The sequence below is a fragment of the Hyperolius riggenbachi genome, chromosome 7 (assembly GCF_040937935.1).
Source record: "Hyperolius riggenbachi isolate aHypRig1 chromosome 7, aHypRig1.pri, whole genome shotgun sequence".
In the NCBI taxonomy this organism is placed as follows: Eukaryota; Metazoa; Chordata; class Amphibia; order Anura; family Hyperoliidae; genus Hyperolius; species Hyperolius riggenbachi.
The window spans coordinates 285,950,341-285,973,144 of NC_090652.1; positions in this window are offsets into that span (position 1 = coordinate 285,950,341).

A 22,804-nucleotide genomic window follows, 5' to 3' on the forward strand; every position below is an offset into this window, starting at 1 on the left:
GCTGCCCACATTGTGATTTCAGGTGTCTGCTGCCCACATTACGATTTTCAGGTGTCTGCTGCCCATATTACGATTTTCAGGTGTCTGCTGCCCATATTACGATTTTCTGGTCACTGCTGCCCACATTGCGATTTTCTGGTCACTGCTGCCCACATTGCGATTTTCTGGTGCGTGCTGCCCACATTGTGATTTTCAGGTGTCTGCTGCCCACATTACGATTTTCAGGTGTCTGCTGCCCACATTACAATTTTCAGGTGTCTGCTGCCCACATTACGATTTTCAGGTGTCTGCTGCCCATATTACGATTTTCTGGTCACTGCTGCCCACATTGCGATTTTCTGGTGCCTGCTGCCCACATTGCGATTTTCTGGTGTCTGCTGCCCACATTGCGATTTTCTGGTGCATGCCGCCCACATTGCGATTTTCAGGTGTCTGCTGCCCACATTGTGATTTTCTGGTGTCTGCTGCACACATTGTGGTTTTCAGGTGTCTGCTGCACACATTACGATTTTCAGGTGTCTGCTGCCCACATTACGATTTTCAGGTGTCTGCTGCCCACATTACGATTTTCAGGTGTCTGCTGCCCACATTACGATTTTCAGGTGTCTGCTGCCCACATTACGATTTTCAGGTGTCTGCTGCCCACATTACGATTTTCTGGTGTCTGCTGCCCACATTACGATTTTCAGGTGTCTGCTGCCTACATTACGATTTTCAGGTGTCTGCTGCCCACATTACGATTTTCTGGTGTCTGCTGCCCACATTGCGATTTTCAGGTGTCTGCTGCCCACATTATGATTTTCTGGTCACTGCTGCCCACTTTGGGGGGGGGGGGGGGTATCTGCCACCAACATGATTGCATTTTGGGGGGTATCTGCCGCCAATCTGATTGCATTTTGTGGGGGTATCTGCCGCCAACCTGATTGCATTTTGTGGGGGTATCTGCCGCCAACCTGATTGCATGTTGTGGGGGTATCTGCCGCCAACCTGATTGCATTTTGTCCGAAAATCTGCTGTGATTTGACTACTTGATGAATTATCATGAGGCATGTAACTACTTGAATATTTTATCTAAAATGTATCTGGTCGGACCTAATCTCTGTGAATAACACCACTACTTATGTTGTGTTTGTTTGTTTTTTTAAGTCTGCCCATGACTCATCGTGACCACGCCGATGTTCCAGTGCGTGGTGACACCCATTTACTTTCGCTGCGGCGCGCTGCGTGCGCCGCATGTGGACATATCCCTATTGGAGGCTGTCCTCAGAAGTGCTCACGATCTTTTCCCTACCATAAACTCATGCAAAATTTCTAGAGTACATGTGTATGTGAGCCCAAAATGGGGGGGGGGGGGGGGGGGGAGTGGGGATCGGGGGGGGGGGGCAGGCTGAAACTTCCTTGGTGGGCCCTTAGTGTCCCAGTCCGACCCTGAGTGTTCCCCTCTGTGATTGGTTGCTAGGGCTTCTGCTGGGAGCCCTCTGATTGGCTCCAGGACATCATCTCCTTAGTTACAGTATTCGGATCTGGATATCCGCGGATATCCGGGTATGCGACCAAATATCCACAGATAGCTATCCTGATTTGAGCCCAGGTATCCGGAATCTGAATCCGGTTGGATAGCTGAAAAAAGGTCGCATATCCGGGTTACCCAGTTATATCCGAAATCTGGATGAGCAGCACTGTTCCTCAGTTTGCAAAGATTTTATCTGATGGGTGTACTCAGCTTAATAGACTGTGTAGGTGTGCTCTCATACTACATGGAATGGGGTAGAATTTGTCTAAAAGTTTGATCTTTCATTTTCCAAAGACTTTTATCTTAAGTGCCTACGTAGCTTTACTCCCCTCTAATAACTCCAAAACTTTCCTATTCCTAACACTAGTGGCATGTCACAGACGACCACACGCTGCTTACAACTCCCCCACCCCACCCGGCAAACTTTACCGTTATCCACCAAACTTACCGTACACCACTTAGTGGCCTATCCTCCACTGTTAACTTAAGTTTGGCTACTCAGCAGCTGAACTGTGTATGCTGCTTAGTGACCCCTGCCCAGGCCCGGATTTATCTCAGAGGGGCCGGTAGGCACAGATGTCCTGGCACCTTAAACTTTGCCCTCCATGAACCTACAACCCCTGATGAACTGTAGCACAAGTGTGCTGGCTGGCCCAGTTGCCACTTCTCCCTCATTTCCCTTGCCCGTCATAGATAGCTATAGGTTCCCTTAAGTATTAGGTAGCCAGAAGTACCCCCAATATTAAGTAATTAGAGATGCCCCCAAGTATTAGGTAGCTAGAGAAACCTCAGTGTTACGTAGCTAAAGGTGCCCCTGATTGAAGGAGGGATCTCTTCGGTGGAGTCCTGAGAGCCGGGTGAGTTACCTCATTTATACTCTCATCAGTAGTCTGCATAGGGAAGGAGCGAGGCGCTCAGGGAGGAGAGTGAGCCACCTTTTCATCATCGGGCGCCTGAAGGCATGTGCCTACAGTGCCTTATGGTAAATCCGACCCTGCCCATGCCATTGCCACCCTCGCTGAGTGTCTGGTAATCAATAATATATTTCCCGAACCCCAGGGCTAAAATTTTTGCCCCTGCAGCTCACACCTCTAAACCACAGTTCATCTATCCCAGTGCCTCCAGCGCACTCACCAGATGCTGCCATCGCTGCAGATGACATTGTGGTCTATAGCTGCACCGTATCTTCCAAATGACCCATGCACCATGATTACCGGCTTTATCCTCTGAACCTCCCGACCCTTCCCCCCACTTGCCCCTTGAACTATCAATGGTTTCTGCATGGCACAAGCCCCATAGCTGGAGCACTACTAGACCGGTCACTACCCACAGTGACAGTGTAAACCAGAACCTATCCTGCCCTCAACAACATCACACTACATAACCATAGCCTGTGTTACCAACCATACCAGGAGAGGAAAGAAATGAAATTGTGTTGCATTCGGCATCAGCCACTTCCAAAGAAAGAAGATGATGTTTTCAAAATGTGTTCTGTTCTTTCTTCTATGTAAATTTCATGTTAAAGGTATCATTAGCTGTAATTTCTGTATAATTACTTCTAAACATATGCATTAAAATGTGTCCCCACTCACTGTGTAAACTCTGCACAACACAATACGCCATCTTCAAAGAATGCTTTTATTTTTTCACTTTTCTACTTTTCAGTCTTTTTAAATTGAAGGCAAAAAAAAGAAAGAAACTCAATAGGAAAAAAAAAAACTAAATCAAGAGTTTTAAAGCAGAGACAAAAGTAAACTGAATTTCTCTGCCTATAAATTCGACTCATATTGAAAAGGAAACAATTATGTACGCCGAGTACTTATCCAGAGACAAAACTGTAATGTTCTCCTTAGAAAAAATTATATTTCACAGTAAAGTAAGTGCAGTCACAAAAATAGCCAGTCTCATTTACATGAAGTGCCCTTCTGTTGCTCAGTGCCATCTCCTACAAAACAAGACACACCGAACATTTATATTGTGCTTTTCTCCTGGTGGACTCAAAGCGCTAGAGCTGCAGCCACTAGGATGCGCTCTATGGGCAGTAGCAGTGTTAGGGAGTCTTGCCTAAGGTCTCCTCACTAAATAGGTGTAGGCTTTCTTCTGAACAGGAAGAGCTAGGATTCAAATCCTGTGTCAGAGTTAAGGTGCCCATACACTCGTCAGATTGGCAGCAGATAGATAAGAAATGCATCTGATGATCTATCTGATGTGTTTTTAGAACATTTTTTACCAGGATAGAATTCCAATAGATTTCAGTTTGAAATCTATTGAAATTCGATCTGATGGCATTTTTTTGCCATCAGATTTCCATTAGGGCCAATGCAAAATGATAAGCAATCTCATCAGATCGATCTAGATTTTCCACCCTGCCAGTTCGATGGAAATCCATCGAAATCCATCGAAATCGGCCGTCGATCGGTCGATTGACCAACCGATTTGCAATCGATCGATCGATTCCGGTCGGCCAGAAAATCGGCTGTATTGGCCCCTTTAGAGTGGAACACTTTTTTACAGAAAGCCAAGAAAACGAACATGGGAGGTGCCTACTATGTCTAGGACCAGATATAGGATACTTTGCCGGGATGCTGAGTGTGACTTAATGCTGATAATGACTTCCCATAATTCCAATGTGCACTCTTGTTTTAGATGGCAAGCAAAATTTTCACGCAAGTGATTCAACTGTCAGTGCACCTATACTTAAAATGTACTTGATTGCATGTCAGCCCTACTTACACCCGGGTTTCTGGTGTATGGTTGTTCTATAATTAGGATTTTCAAATACCTGGCCGATCCAGCTGTCAAGGACGTTTAAAAAGGAACCTGAAGTGAGTAAAAATATTTAAAATAAACACATGACGTAGCTGCAAATGAAGATTACATGCTAACCTCACCGTCAGTTCCTCTCAGAAGCACACCATATTCTTCTTACAGTGATCCCTTCAAGTTCTGACAATATTTTGTCAGAACTGAAATATACCAGTTGCTGTCAGTTATATATCAGCAGCTGTCAGTTACAACTGAATGTACAAGGTAATGTCCATTTTTCTTTATGGCTCAAGTGGCGATATTACAGTTTAACACTGTGTTGACCAGCAAGCTGTTAGGGGGTTATGGCCATTTTTTACCACTTGCCGACCACGCACTCATAACGCGCGTCGGCAAAGTGGTAGCTGCAGGACCAGCGACGCACATCTGCGTCGCCGGCTGCAGGCTAATTAATCAGGAAACAGTCGCTCGCGCGAGCGGCTGCTTCCTGTAAATTCACGGCGGGGGGCTCCGTGAATAGCCTGGAGGCCCCCGATCGCGGCTCGCAGGCTAAATGTAAACACAAGCGGAAATAATCCGCTTTGATTACATTTTTACAACGCTGCTAACAGTAGCGATCCCCAGCCGCTGATTGGCCGGGGATCGCTGATCTAGTACAACACAAGATCAGCGATCCCCGGCCAATCAGCGGCCGGGGTTCGCTGTCACATGACAGGCAGGAGCCTGTTAGAGGCTGCACAGGACAGATCCGTTCCTGTGCAGCCTCCGATCTCCGGGGCAGGGAGGGAGGAGAGGGAGAGGGGGAATCATGCGGTGGAGGGGGCTTTGAGGAGCCCCCCCCCCACCACCCACACGAAGGCAGGAGCTATCAGACCCCCCCCCCCAGCACATCATCCCCCTAGTGGGGAAAAAAGGGGGGCGATCTGGTCACTCTGCCTGTTGTTTGATCTGTGCTGGGGGCTGTAGAGCGGAGCCCACCCAGCACAGATCTTCTAAATCAGCACTGGTCCTTAAAGGGGGTAAAGGCTGAGCCCTGAAGTGGTTAAAAATGGAGGACTGAGAAATCCATTAATCACAGTGGACAAATGGGGCGCAGGAGAGGAGAAAGAGATTTAGTAGTGGACTACACCGGAGGTAAGTATGACCTGTGTATTGTTATTTTGACTTTTTATTTTCAGTTCAGGTTCTCTTTAAGGCAAGGTTCACAATTTTTGTTTCATGCAATGGACAACAATGGACATGTAGATGGCATCTTTGAACAGATTCTTTGGTTAACACACATACAGTGTATGTTGCGTTTGTGCCCATTTTGTTGGTTCTGGTGACGGGACACAAAGAGCACGGGTTTTGCAGACACTGGACTGAACACGGATTTATGATAAATGTCAAAAGTTGTGTCAAAACTCTAACAAAACCATTGCAGGGGTTATATTGTGAGCTCCTTTGAGGACAGTCAGTGACATGACTATGGACTTGTAAAGTGCTGCAGAAAGGTCAGTGCTATATACATACATACCATAATAATAATATGGTAGGACATTAGACTAGGACTATGGTAGGGTTAGATTGTGAGCTCATCTGAGGACAGTCAGTGACATGACTATGTACTCTGTAAAGTGCTGCAAAAGATGTCAGTGCTATATAAATACAAAATAATAATAATATGGTAGGACATTAGACTATGACTATGGCAGGATTAGATTGTGAGCTCATCTGAGGTCAGTCAGTGACATGATTATGTGCTCTGTAATGTGCTGCAGAAGATGTCAGTGCAATATAAATACATAATAATAATAATATGGTAGGACATTAGACTATGACAAGGATCAGAGTGTGAGCTCCACTGAGGACAGTCAGTGACATGACTATGTACTCTGTAATGTGCTGCAGAAGATGTCAGTGTTGTATAAATAAATGGTTACATAAAGTAATAATAATAATAGTGCACCTACCTACCTCATGAATGAACTCCATAACTGTGCGATAACGGCACTTACAATGATTTAGCAGAGCCTTAAAGTGTACCATAGATGACATGTGACATGATGAAATAGACATGTGCATATACAGTGGCAAGCATACAGACACTTATGCTGCGCTCCTTTTCTTTTTTTTCCCTGCCTGAAACAGTTTATAATTATCTATGGAACTGACAGTTTTTCTCCAGTCCGCTCACTGATAACAAATTACATCTATAAAACACTTTCCTAAGCACATACCTGGGCTTTTTACTGTGAGAGGAAAAGATAAAAAGGTCAATAATTCATGTATTTTCACTCTGGGACTCTTAAGACACTGCAATTAAGCAGAGACTTTAAAACATTAAATCTGCTTTGTAAATTGTATACATAAAATAAAACCTTGAGATATCTAAAATAGTCATTTTTAGGAGTAGTAGGACTGATCCAATAGTTTATCTCAGTTTTTTTTTCATCTGTGGTTCACTTTAACCACTTAAGCCTATCTGGACGGATATATTCGTCCAGATAGGCTACACTGCTGCTGCTGCCTGCCTGGTGCGCGCGATCGTGTGTGCTTCTGCCAAAAGTTGCATAAGGTGAAACAAAACTGTAGGCTGAAATGGTTAAAAGTAACTGCAGGAGGCAGGTCTCCACTTAAAGGAATCATCACAGTGAGGTCCTCTATTTCATGCTCACTCCTCCAACACCACCACACCCTAACACTACACTGATTTTATCCGTTATATTTGAAGTTTTCTTTCAGTATCACAGTTGTTGGAGACTTGTTCCATCTTGGAATAAGAGGCTGTATTAAAATGCCTGTACATGCTGTATTATACTGCATATATGCAGCTCCTTACGCAGCGTCCTTGTCTCTGTTTACAGCTGGCCGTCCCTGTCCACACATATCTATGCTTTATATTTAAGTCATTTTCTCCTCTTCGCGCTGCACCTACAAAGAATTCTATTACAACACCTCCAAATTGCTTTTCAGATTTTCCCCGTGGTGGAGAGACACTGCGATTTCCCTTTCTTTCCCTAAAGCCATTATGCAGAAACATAACACACTTCCTTCCTGCCTGCAGGTAATACGCTACAAAATCAGCCATGATTCTCTGAACAAAAGCCAGCTAGAGCGGCCCTTGCTGCTACAGTTGTCAGTAATGCCGCACGGCTAATAGAAACTTGATAAAGGGGTTTAGTGACCAAGTTTTGAAAAGGGTGAAGAAAAAATAAAATAAAAGTTTGCTTTCTTAAAACAGAAAGAATTTGTGATAATTCAGGTTGGAGTGAGCTCGAGATGTCTCCAAGAGCAACACTGCTGAATATATGCAAATTAACCATTGTACCCTTAGAAGCTAAACACACCTCCAGAACCGCTGGAATGCAATGATGTCTCAGCTTGTTAATATTACAGAGCCATAATAATCCAACATGCATACAGACTGTTTCGGATTGTTTGATCCTCATCAGTGCATGGCATGGATTAATTTGGCTCTATGGAGTAGGGCTTGTAACACCGAGAGGGACATGCTACCCAGCAAGCTCATGGTGACCCAGAACTCATTGGAGTGTGTAAGGGACTACAATGGTCCTAAAAGCCCCCTTACTAAGATGTTAAGAAAAACAAAAGTTTGCTTTCTTAAAACAGAAAGAATTTGCGATAATTCAGGTTGGAGTGAGCTTGAGATGTCTCCCAGGCACCACTGCTGAATATATGCAAATTAACCATTCTACCCTTAGAAGCTAAACACACCTCCAGAACCTCCAGAGAAAAAATAAAATAAAAGGCAAACTTGCGCATTACAAAAACATCAAATTCCTCTCTAGTTGAGATCGGATTTTTAAAGCGATATTACATTTTTTTTTGCCTACAAAACAAATTTACTTCAGTTCATATCTTTATATCACATATCATTTTACAGCATCTGCAGAGGTAGATTTGGCCTTGCTACAGCCAGGGTTGTCACAATCTTGGCTCTCACATTAACTGTAGACCTGTAGTCACCCAGGGCTCAAATACACAAATACAGGTGACCAGACCCCACAATGAACAGATGTGCAGATCAGTTATGATTGAAATATTAAACCAATGTTTATTCCAAACGACAGTTAAAAGACCAGGATGTCCGTACTCACATTGAGGCTCCGAAATGACAGGGACCCCCATAAATCAATGTAAAAGTGTAAAATTAATGTAAAAGCACACAGGCACTGACGTGGTTAAAATCACATACTTACAAAAATACACAAAAAACGCATGAAAATTTGCATATAAATGTGTTTACGCGTTTTACGCAAAGAGATCACACCGCACTAGTGGAAACGTTCTTTTTTTTTTTTTTGAGGGCTCAAGTACTCATTCAACCTCATTTGTCACTCATCATTCACCAATACAGAAGGATGAAGCATTTTTGATGAATCATTAAATGATATCAGGGTGGGGCTGGACACACATTAGATTTTTGCCAGAGATGGCCCAGGCAGGAGGACTGTCTTAGCCATGTTTTAAAATAGCGCATAGTCATGGAGTGTTGAAATACAGAATATAGATAGGCAGAGTTTTGCACTAAAATGGAATTAATCTTTGAAGCCCTATAGCTATTGCATCATACAGGCCTGTCAATCTGACATTGTTAGCTTAATTATAGGTTGAAAGAGGTTTGGCTTTAGGGGAAATGGGGCCCTGGGCAAAGAGGAACATGAAGCCCCATACATGATACTTGCTGACTGTATTAGGTGGCCTTTGTGCCCCCCTTCAACCCCACATAGCAATATCAAGTGGCCTTTATCCTCCCAACCTCACAGATAGCTGCATTAGGTGGCCTTAGCTCCCCCCCCCCCCCATCCCCTCAATAGCAGTATTAGGTGGCCTTTGTATCCCTTCTCCAGTAGAGATGGCCCGAACCTCTGATTTTAGGTTCGCGAACTTACCGCGAAAGTTCGGTTCGCCCGATCTTTCATGAACCGTAATAGACTTCAATGGAGAGGTGAACTTGAAAATTTTGAAAAATTTATGCTGGCTAGAAAAATGAAGGAAAAGATGTTTCAAGGGGTCTAATACCTGGAGGGAGACATGGTTGAGTGGAATAGACATCAAAAGTCCCAGAAAAAAAATCTGAATTTGACATAAAGCAGTGTTTTAAAGTCAGAAATCTCATTGAATGTTCAATTGCAGGCCTACACTACTTTACAACATCAGGAAATGCAATCCTCCCTCTCTCCCTCCATAGGAGGAGCAGGAGGGTCTTGTCTTCAAGGGAATTGTAGGTTTTCAAAAGCCAGCTTACATACCTTTGCCGGGAATCAAACCCAGGTCTAGTGCTTGTAGGCAGCTCTCTTCACCACTATACTACCACCAACACTACATGCTGAAGCCAGCCTAGCATGTACCATTATGATATATAGAAGAAAAAAATGAGCTTGCTTAGGGATTTGTAGGATTTCAAAAGCCAACTCACATACATTGGCCAGGAATTTTGGAGTTCCGAATAAATTGTTGACTGTCTGAATCGCAGTCCTCGCCTGTGTCTGTTTGGAGGGGGTACGACCACCGCTGCCTCCTCTGTTAAACCAGTTGGATTTTTATTCATTTCATTAACTTTTATTTATTCTTTTGGCGCCTCTGTATTTTGTACACTTAACTAATTACTGTAGGCAGACGAGGAGTAAAACGGCAGGAGAACCTTGCCTTTTATAAGGGGGGTGGGGCTCCTGGAGTGAGTGCAGTCTGATTGGTGACAATGTGTCTGCTGACTGTGAAGTAGAGGGTCAAAGTTGTTCTGAATGGAGAATTATGGGGGCGAATCGAACTTCGCCTTCGTCGGTGAACGCGAACCACCTAAAGTTCACCTGAAACCATTCGCGGGCGAACCATCTCTATTCTCCAGCTGTCCTGTGCAGCTCTCTCTTCTTCAGTATGCTCCAGCTGCCTGTATGTTCCTTATTGATACCTCTTCTCCATTCCCTTCAGGTGGTGGCAGAGCTAAGGAGCTTTGTGCCCCAGTGTAAAGCATTCTATACATAGCAATTCAGATGATGCAACAATACCTGCCAAGGTCGTCCACATTGTTAAGATATGTGATGATTCATATTCCCTTATACAACTTATCCACTGATCTAGAGTCATGTGACAATGTTTTCTGTTTGTTAAACAGGAAGTGTTAAATAAAGTTTATACTCAGAGAGCAGAGAAAAAAAAAAAAAAAAAACAAAGACAACCGTGTTCCTGAGAGAAACCAAAGCATGGTGTGCAATTTATCCTCTATCAGAGATCTGCTGTAACTCACAAGATAAGATTCGAAAGCAGCATCAGGCTGGTTACACCATCTCTTAAATCAAAATAAAAACAGTAATAGATTTCACATATACTGCGTGTCTTCAACTCCGGAACTGGAGACTAGGCATTGCGGAACTGAACACTTGATGACTGTTTGTGCGCACTGTGGCACTACCTGTGTTTTTGAAGCTAAGGGTCCCTGTTAAAAAGACCCCTGAAGTAGGAGATTGTATACGTAATTTTATGTGGAATGGAATAAAAATTGGAGTTTTTTGGGGAGAATTCTAATATCTATGCTTTCTTTGGTGATGGTCCCATGTACATATTTGTTTTGAGCGCTGTGGTGATCTGCAGAGTGCTGAAAGGAGTGCCAAAGTGCTGTGGTTTTATATACAAGTTGACTAATACCTGTTGGAAGTGGTTACCGAAAGCAGCTGGAAAAATACTAGTAGTGATTGGAAGGAGCGCCTGTACTTATTACTACTGCGTCTTCAACTCAGTTTTAATGGTCTACCTGATAAAACAGGTTGTTTCGGCACATGGAGCTCATCGCCGGGCAGCAAAACAAGGCACTCCATAGCAGCAATGTACTGCTGCGTGGGGGGCGTGTAAGGGTAATGCGGGGCTCCGGTGGTTGCCGGACCCAGAATTATATCTCCATTTGAGTTACGGCAACTCGGAGGGGGAATAGTATTTAACAGACCTGAATTTACATCACAGGAGCCTATAGGCACAGATGTCCTGGCAATCTAAACCTTGCCATCCATGAACCTACAAATCCCGATAAACCGCACTAAAAGTGAGCTGGCTGGCCCAGCTGTCACTTCTCCCTTACTTCCCTTGCCCATCATAGGTAGCTACAGGTGACTCTTAGTATTAGGTGACTCTTAGTATTGGGCTTCCACCGTAGCAGCGTTTATTCCTTTATTACGCCTTGGAAGTACCACTCTGTGCATCTGGTGGGCTCGGATGCCAGTATTACTTGTTCCGTTAATTTCTGGCCTTTTTTGCCCCTTGGTTGAGCCATACAGAGTTTTGTGTAACTGCCTGATGAAGGGCACATTTATTGTATAGAGAGCCCAAAACGAACATGTGTCGTAGCCTTTAAGACACAACATCTATTTAGGGTTGCAATCAAGCCAAGCCAGAATATAGTATTTATCAGTTCCATCAGCTTCATTTTTTCCTTTTGATATATTATTGACTGTATGAGGATTGACTATGTGGAATTGAAGAAACCATTTTTAATGTTTTTTGCTATATGTGTTAATAAAGTTTTTCTCTTAGTATTAGGTAGCCAGAGGTACCTTCAGTATTAAGTAGCTAGAGGTGCCCCTGACTGAAGGGAGATCTGGTCAGTTGTATGCTGAAAATCAGGCAAATTACCTCTCATTTATGCTCTGCTCGGGACTAGGGGAGGGGACTAAGCCACCTTTCCATCATCAGGTGCCTGTAGGCACGTGTCTACAGTGCCTTATGGTAAATCTGTCCCTGGTATTTAACGCCACCATGGAGTTTAGCTGCAGCAGGGAGGGCCGTCATTGAGCTCTCCTGGTGCCCAACTCACAGGCATTGTGTATACAGTATAAGTACGCCTACCTGAAGTTCAAATTATTATTTTCATATTAATTATGCTTTGACAATATTGCTGTAAAACAATATCTTCCTATTTTCTTTAGCCAACAGATCTGCTTTTAGCAATGCAAATGTGTTCATGAAATATTTAAACTATATGATTTCAGAGCTTCGAAAAAAAAAATGATTAGGAGGCATCTCATTGTGTTAATTAAAATAGATGCTGTTGTTGTAGTAAACAAAAGGCTTAGGAGGGATGTTGGATGGGAATAATACACATCAAAGTCATGTTCAATGAAAGAAATGAAGTCTGAGAAGCCACCAGGCAGATGGCATTTACGTATAAGTGGAGCCTTTAAAAGGTTGATCTTCCAGGTGTGCGAGAGGAGAAAAACCTTTTATTTCATCAGAGAATTTCATATCTGACATATGTTTGGAATTAATCTAAACAATAACTAGCTTTCTCGTTTCAGTGTGGCTGACAGAGACTGCTGAGAGTTTATTTAAGAAGGAGGTAGATGATATGCATGAGAGGACGGGAATCACAAGTCTGGGAGGTGTCCCAAAATATGTGTCTCAGGCAACGCTGTATTAAGAAGGCCTCAAAAGAGCTCGGTGAAGGTCATTAAGAAGTTTCACAAAAGCCAGAAGCTCCACAGAAGCTTAACGAAAGGTTACAAGACAATAAAAGAGCACCATGAAGGTTGCACTGAATGAAAAGGAGCTACATGATGACCATTAAAATACATAATCTAGAAAAAAGTTCCATGAAGATCATAGATCACAAGTTACATCACAAAAAAATCACAAATAACCAAAGGAGCTTTAATGAAAGTTAGAGTGGCGAAGGAGGTCTGTGAGTGTCTCAGTCCAAAGGAATTAAGTTACAGAATAGGTCCATGAATACTAACTGATACTAAAAGGGAATCCATGCAGACCATATGAGTCTAGAAACAAAAACAATTTTCATGAAGGCCAAAGGTCACAAAGTAGTTTAGTGCTTTTTTGACTATTAGTGGAGCACCAAGAAGATTTCAGGGTATCAGAGGAGCTCCACAAACATCAGGGGGCACCAGAGGAGCTCCACAGAGGTCAGGGGGCATCAGAAGAGTTTCAAAAAGGTAACATTATATCAGGAAAGATCCATAAAGGCCACATGACACTAGCAGAGCTCCACTAAGGTCACAAAACAGAACAGCTCAAAAAAGGTCACAGAACCTCAGAAAAGCTCCACAAAATAACACAGGACACTAGAGGAGCTCCATAAAAACACAAGAAGTGCTCCATAAAGATCACAAAGCATCGGTTCCAAAAGGGTAACAGTGTCACTACAAAAAGGTCACAGAACTTCAGGAAAGCTTCACGAAAGGTCAAAGGACACTGAAGGAGCTCCACAAAGATTGCACAGCACCAGAGGAGTTCAAACAAAACAAACAAAAAAAATTTTGTGGGGCTCCTAAAAAATGTCAAAGTAAATCAGGAATGCTCCACAATTGCACCTGAAACGTAGAGGAGTTTCACCAAGGTCACAAAACACCACAGGAGCTTTGCTGAGGTCATAGTGCACTAGAGGAGCCCCATGATAGTCAAGGAACATGAGAACTTGAGAGTATGGCAAAATTGGAGTGGGGCAGGCTTTCATAGCATGGTGCAATACTTACCTAGCATTGCCCACCACGTACTGCTTCAGTATTTTTACATGATAAAATCAGAGAACAGGTCCACTTTAAGATTTATTGCCTTTGTGGTATGGGCGCTCCTCTAAATACTAACAGACTCTAAAACTTGAACGAATCAAACAACAACACTCCACCCCTGTGGATCGCTATGTACGCTGGGGGTATCACCTCCCTAAATGAATATCCTTACGTGTGCGTACAGCGCTCCCACTATGTGGCACAGACTGTATGTAATATATATAATGTGACAAATGGGGCTTTAATCAGCCTCCCCTCTTGGTATCATATATGTTTAGGAAGTCCCTGATGAGTCATTACTGACGAAACCGGTAGGGCGTGGCCTCAGGCGGAACAGCAATGGAGACGCAGATGTGTTAGAGCGGAGGAGGACGTCCACTATTGATATGCGCATAAACTTTCTACAATTGTGAGTGCAATATTATGTATTTTAACCTTTTAAAATAAACGGGATTATGCTATGGAACCTCTTTTTTGAGTCCTTAAGGAGACAGTTGGTCTGACCGAAATCCCCTGATGCAGGATACCACAAACGCAGTTGCTAGTCTGTAGCCGGTCAGCCAATCCATCTGGACACTTATAGGAGGAAGCTGCTGAGGACACATGCTGTGTGAATATTAATGAAACGTGTTTGCTGATGTCTATATATGTCAGCCTCTGGACATCGGTGAGAGTATAATATTGTACATTGGCCCTGCTTATGCTAATGGGATGTAAAGTGAAGTATTCATACAATTGAACTGTCATTTCAAACTCTGGACTGTGTAGAAGAAATTTGTATACTATAGCCAACCTACAGAGGACATTTGACTCAGGACTTCCTAAACATATATGATACCAAGAGGGGAGGCTGATTAAAGCCCCATTTGTCACATTATATATATTACATACAGTCTGTGCAACATAGTGGGAGCGCTGTACGCACACGTAAGGAGGTCCACTTTAAGGCCACCAGGCAGATCTGTGTGTAATTTTCTGTTCAAAGAATTCCTATTGCCAGCTAACTGATTCAGAATGCAGCCGCTCCAACCTCTAACGCTTCATTAAGAAGTCATTAATCCAGCCGAGCCATCTGATACTGTAATGTCATGCACTTTGAGCTTATTGAAAATAGCATCTAAGTTGACAAGCTAGATTGTTTCTTGTGTCTGCAGGATCTATAACGTCCTGACAGGGTGATGGTAACCATATTTATTCCTGAGTAGATAATTGCTTCGGTAGCGACATCTTGGCACGTTAAAACCTGATGATTATTTAGAAAATATGTTCATATGTAAGAAGGCAACACCAGTAGGATGGATGCTTGTTCACTTTTTAAGTGCCGGTGACAAAAGGTAGAAAAAAAAAGTGTAGGGTTTAATGTGGAAGCCTGCAGCAAACATAGATAGGCCCTGGCTGGCAACTGGCGCACACACACACACAAAATGCAAAGAAACCAATGGTTTTATTTAGAGGGGAAAAAAGGATAACAGTGTCATAGTGTTTAGTGCACCCCTATTGCAGTACCTGGTCCCCGGTTTGTATCTTAGCCAAGGCACTATCTGCACATGTTCTCCCCGTACATGTTCTGCATATTATGTTCTCCCCTTGTCTGTGTGGCTTTCCTCTGGGCACTCTGGTTTCCTCCCACATCCCAAAAACATACAGATAAGTTCAGACCTGGGACAAGGACCTCCAGCACCCAAATCTAAGACACCAGAGTGCGCCCCTCCATTCCTCCCACCCCAGCCATTACACACCGTTTGATATTAGATTAAGAGGTGCCCCAAGGCCCCAACACCCTAATCTTTAGTTATCTGGCTTGCAGATACTGCCATGTATCCAATTTTCTTATTTCTCTCTGCTTTAAACACAATAGTGGAACCATAGCGGAGTGAGTTGTGCGCCCCCCTCCTACACTGCGCCCTGAGGCTGGAGCCTCTCTCGCCTCTGTCTCGGCCTAGTTCTGTTAATTGGCTTCCCCCTAAATTGGTCCTAAACTATGAATCATACACTACACAATACATACATAGACATATGACTATGGTAGGGATTAGGCCTGGAACCCACTACAAAATTGCTAGTGTTTTTAACTAGCATTTTGGAAGCAATTTCATGAGCATCTTCCGGCAATGTTGGTAGCGATTTTAAAAAGTGTAAGCTTTTTTCCAGCAATTGTGATAGCAATTTTTTATTAGCGATTTTAATTCTGATTGGTCCTTTCAAATTATTATAATTTTTTTTTTAACAGTTTGCAGTAATTACAAATCATACACAAATTGCTATGTGTAGGGATTCATTAGTGATTTGCCTTATATGCTTTACATTGAAGTGCAACCGCTCCCAATATGCTGCATGTCCTGCGATTGCGATTTTGCTAATCACAATCGCTACTGTGGAATTTGTCACATTTATTTACATTGGCAGAGCGTTTAGGGAAAAATTACTAGCAATTTAAAACCGCTCCCTAAATGCTCAAAAAAATTCTCTAGTGGGTTTGCAGGCCTTAGATTGTGAGCTCCTCTGAGGGGAAGCGGGAAAAAAGGGCGCAGGCAGCTAGTGGACAAAAAGGGCGCCGCCATTCACTCTCATAATAAATAACATTTAATGGGCACCGAGCAGGAAAAAAGGGCGCCGGAGATAAATAACGTTTACAAACGGCGCCCGGAGATTTTTAATGATTTATAACTGTGCTTGTGGTGATTTACGTTTATAAAATGCACCCGTGCTGAATAACGTTTATAAAAATACTAAACATATTTATCTTATTTAACTAATTAAAACATTAAAGTTTTATCCCTTACTGTTTGTAAAACATTATTATTCACAAAATAAAGCGATCAGTACATAACGTAAATTGCAATATATTTTTTGCAGCCACAATTAGTAAAACATTATTATCCACATAATAAAGCGATCAGTAAGGGGGGTCTTAGGTTTAGGCACCACCAGGGGGGTCTTAGGGTTAGGCACCACCAGGGGGGTCTTAGGGTTAGGCACCACCAGGGGGGGTCTTAGGTTTAGGCACCACCAGGGGGGGTCTTAGGGTTAGGCACCACCAGGGGGGTCTAGGGGTTAGGGATAGGTACAGGGAGGGTTATGTGTGAGAGTAGGCTTAGGTATAGTTTTAGTAAAATTTTAGTAATACTTACTAATGTTTTACAACACTTATTACGAACGTAGTTATATTTCTATCATCGTTATAAAGAATATTTTCAGATTTTATTATAAGAACAAACCATAAATGAAGGTTATTCACAATAATATATAATTATAACAATTAAACATATATTATCGTTTTTTTAATAAACGTAATTATAAGTTTCACTTTTGAAACAGGGAAGATTAAAGTTTTCACAATTGCCGATTTCATAAACATTATTTAATGATTTATAATTTTGTAAAACATTATTTGTAAATGAAATATAGCACACTATTTTTATAAACGCTATTAATGATTAATTATTAATTAGCGTTTCCACCCCGCGCCCTTTTTGTCCGGGCGCCCTTTTTGTACGTACGCCCTCTGAGGGCCAGTTAAAGCGGAATGAAACCCAGCATTTTTTCTTTGCTCTAAAAATTATTTTTTCTTCTACATTTTCTCCTAGGTGATATTTTCAAACTGCCTTTTAAACCACCAGCAAGCAAGAGAATAGTGAAAATAATTTTGATAGTACTTTTTCTCCGACTTTTTGTTTTTTTTTTCCAGTTTAAAGTGCTGAAAAGTTATTCTAAATCGAAGATAAAAAAAATGATCTCCTTGGAGAAAACCCAGGACAAAAAGTGAATTGCATTTGGGCCCTGATCTTCCCTCCCAGGAGATAGGACTTGTGTTGGTGTCACCGGCACAAGAAGCTAAACAGTAAACATATTACAGAGATTCTAACGCGCTGCTGTAACTGAGAATACAATTTGGCTTGAGTGTTGCTTTACATTCTAATTACAGATTGACTTTAATGGGATTACTTTTTTAAACCATGACATGCTTGGGGTCAGTTTAATACAGTGATATTATGAACTGGAAGGATCTGCTCATTTATGGTCCGTGTCCCCTAAGGAAGCCAGGCTCCCCCCTCCTCTCATGGCCCGGCAATCAATGGCTGGATTTTCTTTTAAATTAGGACAGATTTAGCTGTGGGCTTTGTGATCTTCATAAAACCAGCAACACGACGTGTTGAGAAATTAAAGTGATTAAAGATGTGCAGGCGGAAAAGGGTTTTATTTTCAATTATCCGATGCACTTTCCTAAAGCCTGAATACATAGTGCAATCCCCATTTAATGAATGCCAGGAAGGGGAGATATAGAGACAGAGCTATGGGAAAAGCTAGAGACATACATCTACTAATAGCCAATGTTGCAGGATAAGAAAATCTGGATATTATGCATTTGGTTCAATGCATAAAGATACATTTTAGATTATTTATTCATTGGAAGTTGTATGTTGCAGTGAATTTGTCATTCATTCAACGGTTTCTACTTTGATTTGATGGTTCTGAAACACAGTGAGAAGGATATGAAGTGTAGTATCTGTAGCTGTTTTAAGTATTGGATAGAGGGAATGCAGTACTAGGCTATTGCCAGTAGGGTGCATAGTGCACTGAGGATGATGGAAGGTTAGTACTGGTTAAAGTGTACCAGAGCTCAAAACCAAAAAGATTTTGTGCATACCCGGGGCTTCCTCCAGCCCCATCCTCCTGGATCGCTCCCACGCCGCCGTCCTCCGATGTCTGCAGCTCCGGTACCAGGTCCCTGCACTTCCGTCAGTTGGAGCCAGTCTGACGTAAGGGAGGTGCGCCCTCTACGTGTCTCTCCAGCAGCTGCTGGAGAGATACGCAAAGAGCGCACTTCTCCTGTGTAGCTGGCCTTGATGATGGAAGTGCGGGAACTCGGTTCCTGAAGCTGCAGACAGCGGAAGACGGCGGCGTGGGAGCGATCCAGGAGGATGGCGCTGGAGGAAGCCCCGGGTATGTATAAAATCTTTTTATTTTTTTAGCTCTGAGCCCCTTTAAGTTTTAAAAGTTTAGGGTTAGGTGTGGACTGCGGTGTAGAATTGTTGGAGAATGGGGTAGGGGATATTATTCATAGTTGTTAGGGCCAGAAACAGGACTCCCCAACCTTTTCCTCAACTACCACCAACAGTGCATACTCTGCTGAGGCACTATTTTCCTCAACTGTGCAGGTTTGTGGTTTTCTGCAAACATGTACTGTTGGTGGTACTTAAAGAGAAACTCCAACCTAGAATTTAACTTTATCCCAATCAGTAGCTGATACCCCCTTTTACATGAGAAATATGATGCTTTTCACAAACAGACCATTAGGGGGCACTGTATGACTGATTTTGTGCTGAAACCCCTCCCACAAGAAGCTCTGAGTACCGCGGTACTCTGGGCAAACTGCCACAATGTAACAATGTTCACAGACAGGAATTAGCTGTTTACAGCTGTCTCCAACGGCCAAAACAGCTAGGAGCAGCTACATAACCTGCCCACAGTAAAAATGTCACCATGTAATAAATGTTAGAATGTAAATCGGGGAGAGGAAAGATTTTACAATGAGCAAACACTGACTAAATCATTTATACATAATTATTGTAAAAATGAAGCACTTTTTTTACTACATTATTTTCACTGCAGTTCCTCTTTAAGGTCAGGGTTGGAAACCTTATTACGAATGCACAGGTGGGATGATTAGTGTATCAGCTACATGGAGATAGCCGATCGCTGTTGGGCCGCTCTACTGTGCAGGGGCAAGTCTCCTGCTCCTGCGTAGTAGAGTGGACAGACAGAGATCGGCTATTTTTGCCTATCTCCGTGCGGAAAGCTGCAACAGCGCCCCCGCTGGAGCCAGGAAAGGCAAATAAAACAGCGCTTGTCAGGCTTGTCGAGGGAGGATTCTGGGACACTTCGGGGGAGCCAGCGCTGGACTGCTTGCAGCTACAGCAGAGGGGGAAGCCTCATTGGGACCCTGAGGCTTCCCTCACCTGAGGTGAGTACCCCCCAGTGGAACTATTTTTTTATACAGGTTCTCTAACATCGGGGCCATTCATTTCCAGCACGGGTGTGGGGAGATGCACCTGCGCAAGCACGGCCACACCTGTGCAGTAGCATGGTGCTTCTTGTGTACAAAGAGGAAAGCGACCCAGATGCGATTACCGACAATCCTTTGTCAGTAATCATTTGGGGGACCATGCTCTGTGATAGGGAGCCCAAAGGACAGTGTGGGAAGCCTCCATAGGTTCCAGAGGCTTCCCTCTTAGCTAAGTATTTGTTTCTGAACCTGAACTTCGGCTAGGGTACAATAAGGTTTGCATGAATCATACGGTTCTACTGAAAGTCTCAACAAAACACTTTGGAACCGGAATACTTAAAAGATGCCTTAAATAGTTTTAATTTATCAAGAAACTACAAGGTGAAATCAACTGAAAAACTATGGCAATCAATACTAGTGTTGGGCGAACAGTGTTCGCCACTGTTCGGGTTCTGCAGAACATCACCCTGTTCGGGTGATGTTCGAGTTCGGCCGAACACCTGACGGTGCTCGGCCAAACCGTTCGGCCACATGGCCGAACTAAGAGCGCATGGCCGAACGTTCCCCGAACGTTCGGCTAGCGCTGTGATTGGCCGAACGGGTCACGTGGTTCGGACCCGAACGCGCTCTGATTGGCCGAACGGTCACGTGGTTCGGGTAAATAAATACCCGAACCACGTCATATCTCCGCCATTTGTCTGTGGGTTTAGCTTTGGGTAGGCAGGCAGGGTAGTTCGCGCTCCAGCCACGCTAGCCAGGGTCCCCCCCAGTCATTGTGTGTCGCAGCTGGGAACAGTAGTACACCGCTCGCTCAGCCACACTATATATAGCATTGTTTACTGCCACTGTGTACCTCGCTCAGCCACACTATATAGCATTCTGTGTACTGTTCTGTGTCTGCTGGGAACAGTAGTACACCGCTCGTTCAGCCACACTATATAGCATTCTGTGTACTGTTCTGTGTCTGCTGGGAACAGTAGTACACCGCTCGTTCAGCCACACTATATAGCATTCTGTGTACTGTTCTGTGTCTGCTGGGAACAGTAGTACACCGCTCGTTCAGCCACACTATATAGCATTCTGTGTACTGTTCTGTGTCTGCTGGGAACAGTAGTACACCGCTCGTTCAGCCACACTATATAGCATTCTGTGTACTGTTCTGTGTCTGCTGGGAATAGTGGTACACCGCTCGTTCAGCCACACTATATAGCATTCTGTGTACTGTTCTGTGTCTGCTGGGAACAGTAGTACATCGCTCGTTCAGCCACACTATATAGCATTCTGTGTACTGTTCTGTGTCTGCTGGGAACAGTAGTACACCGCTCGTTCAGCCACACTATATAGCATTCTGTGTACTGTTCTGTGTCTGCTGGGAATAGTGGTACACCGCTCGTTCAGCCACACTATATAGCATTCTGTGTACTGTTCTGTGTCTGCTGGGAACAGTAGTACACCGCTCGTTCAGCCACACTATATAGCATTCTGTGTACTGTTCTGTGTCTGCTGGGAACAGTAGTACACCGCTCGTTCAGCCACACTATATAGCATTCTGTGTACTGTTCTGTGTCTGCTGGGAATAGTGGTACACCGCTCACCCGCCACTGTATAGCATTGTGCTCTGTGTCGCTGCTGGGAATAGTGGTACACCGCTCACCCGTCACTGTATAGCATTGTGCTCTGTGTCGCTGCTGGGAATAGTGGTACTGTATAGCATTTCTGTACTGCCACTGTACTGCTGCCAGTCAGCGTGTACTGTAAGGATAAGTGAAATGAGGAAGAAATCCGGTGAAAGAGGGAGGGGCAAGGGAAGAGGTGTTTCCCCTGACGGTTCACGTACAGGCCACAGGGGAGCACCCAAGAAAACCCACTCAATACCGCCCATGTTGTCCAGGACAACAACCCTCACAAATCCAAAAGAACAGGACCAGATAATTACTTGGATGACCTCTCAAGCGTCCAGCAGTGGGTTAAGCAGCACCAGCACATCACGCACGAGGTCCGAGTCCTCAGCCAGTTACAAGGAGCCAGTGGGCACAAAGCTGACACAACCGGCAGCGACACCACGCACACAACTGCCAGATAACCAGTCCGATGAATTACCTCAGGACACAATGGGGTATTCGCAGGAGCTATTCCCAGCCCAACAAACTTCCACCTTTCAAAGGTCAATGGAGGAACAGCCAGAAATGTTGTGCCTGGATTCACAACCGTTAACTGTGGGAAATGCACCGCGCACTGAAATACAAGGCGAGTCCGAAGAGGACTCGGAAACCCAAATCCCAGAGCAATTTGGGCAGGAGGGGTTGCAATTGCAGGAGGTCGGCCGACAAGATCTGGAAGACGACGTTGGAGTGTGCTGCGCAGAGGTTGTTGTGGGGAGCTCTACTCCACGGCGGCGGCCCACAATGACATATGACGAGTTTGAGGAGATGGAAGAGGAGGGTATGGACAATGTGGACAGAGATTTGCAAGGTGTGCAAGACCCGCCTGAGCAGGGGGAAAAGTATTAACAACCTCTCCACCACCAGCATGAGCCGTCACATGCTATCCAAACATCCCACTCTTTGGGCAAACGCGTCAGGACAGGGTACCAGAAACAACACTGCCTCCCTTGGGTTCACCAGACCCGCCTCAGCAGCAGCAGTAGCCCAGCCATTGCGTGGTTCACAACATTCACAAACATCAGACGACGCTGACACTGTCACTTTCCGGAGTAGTGCTCTTGAGGTCTCCCAGTGTTCTTCAAACACAACAACCAACAGCCCTTCCGTGTGCAGCGCTACGGTTCAGTTGTCTGTGTCGGAGATGTTTGAGCGCAAGAGGAAATTGCCAGCAAATGACCCCCGGGCCGTGGCAGTAACAGCCAGCATAGCCAAGCTTCTGGCCTGCGAAATGCTGCCATATCGATTGGTGGAGACAAACAGCTTCAAGGGCATGATGTCAGTGGCCATCCCACGTTACGTGGTTCCCAGCCGCTACCACTTTGCACGCTCTGCAGTGCCTGAG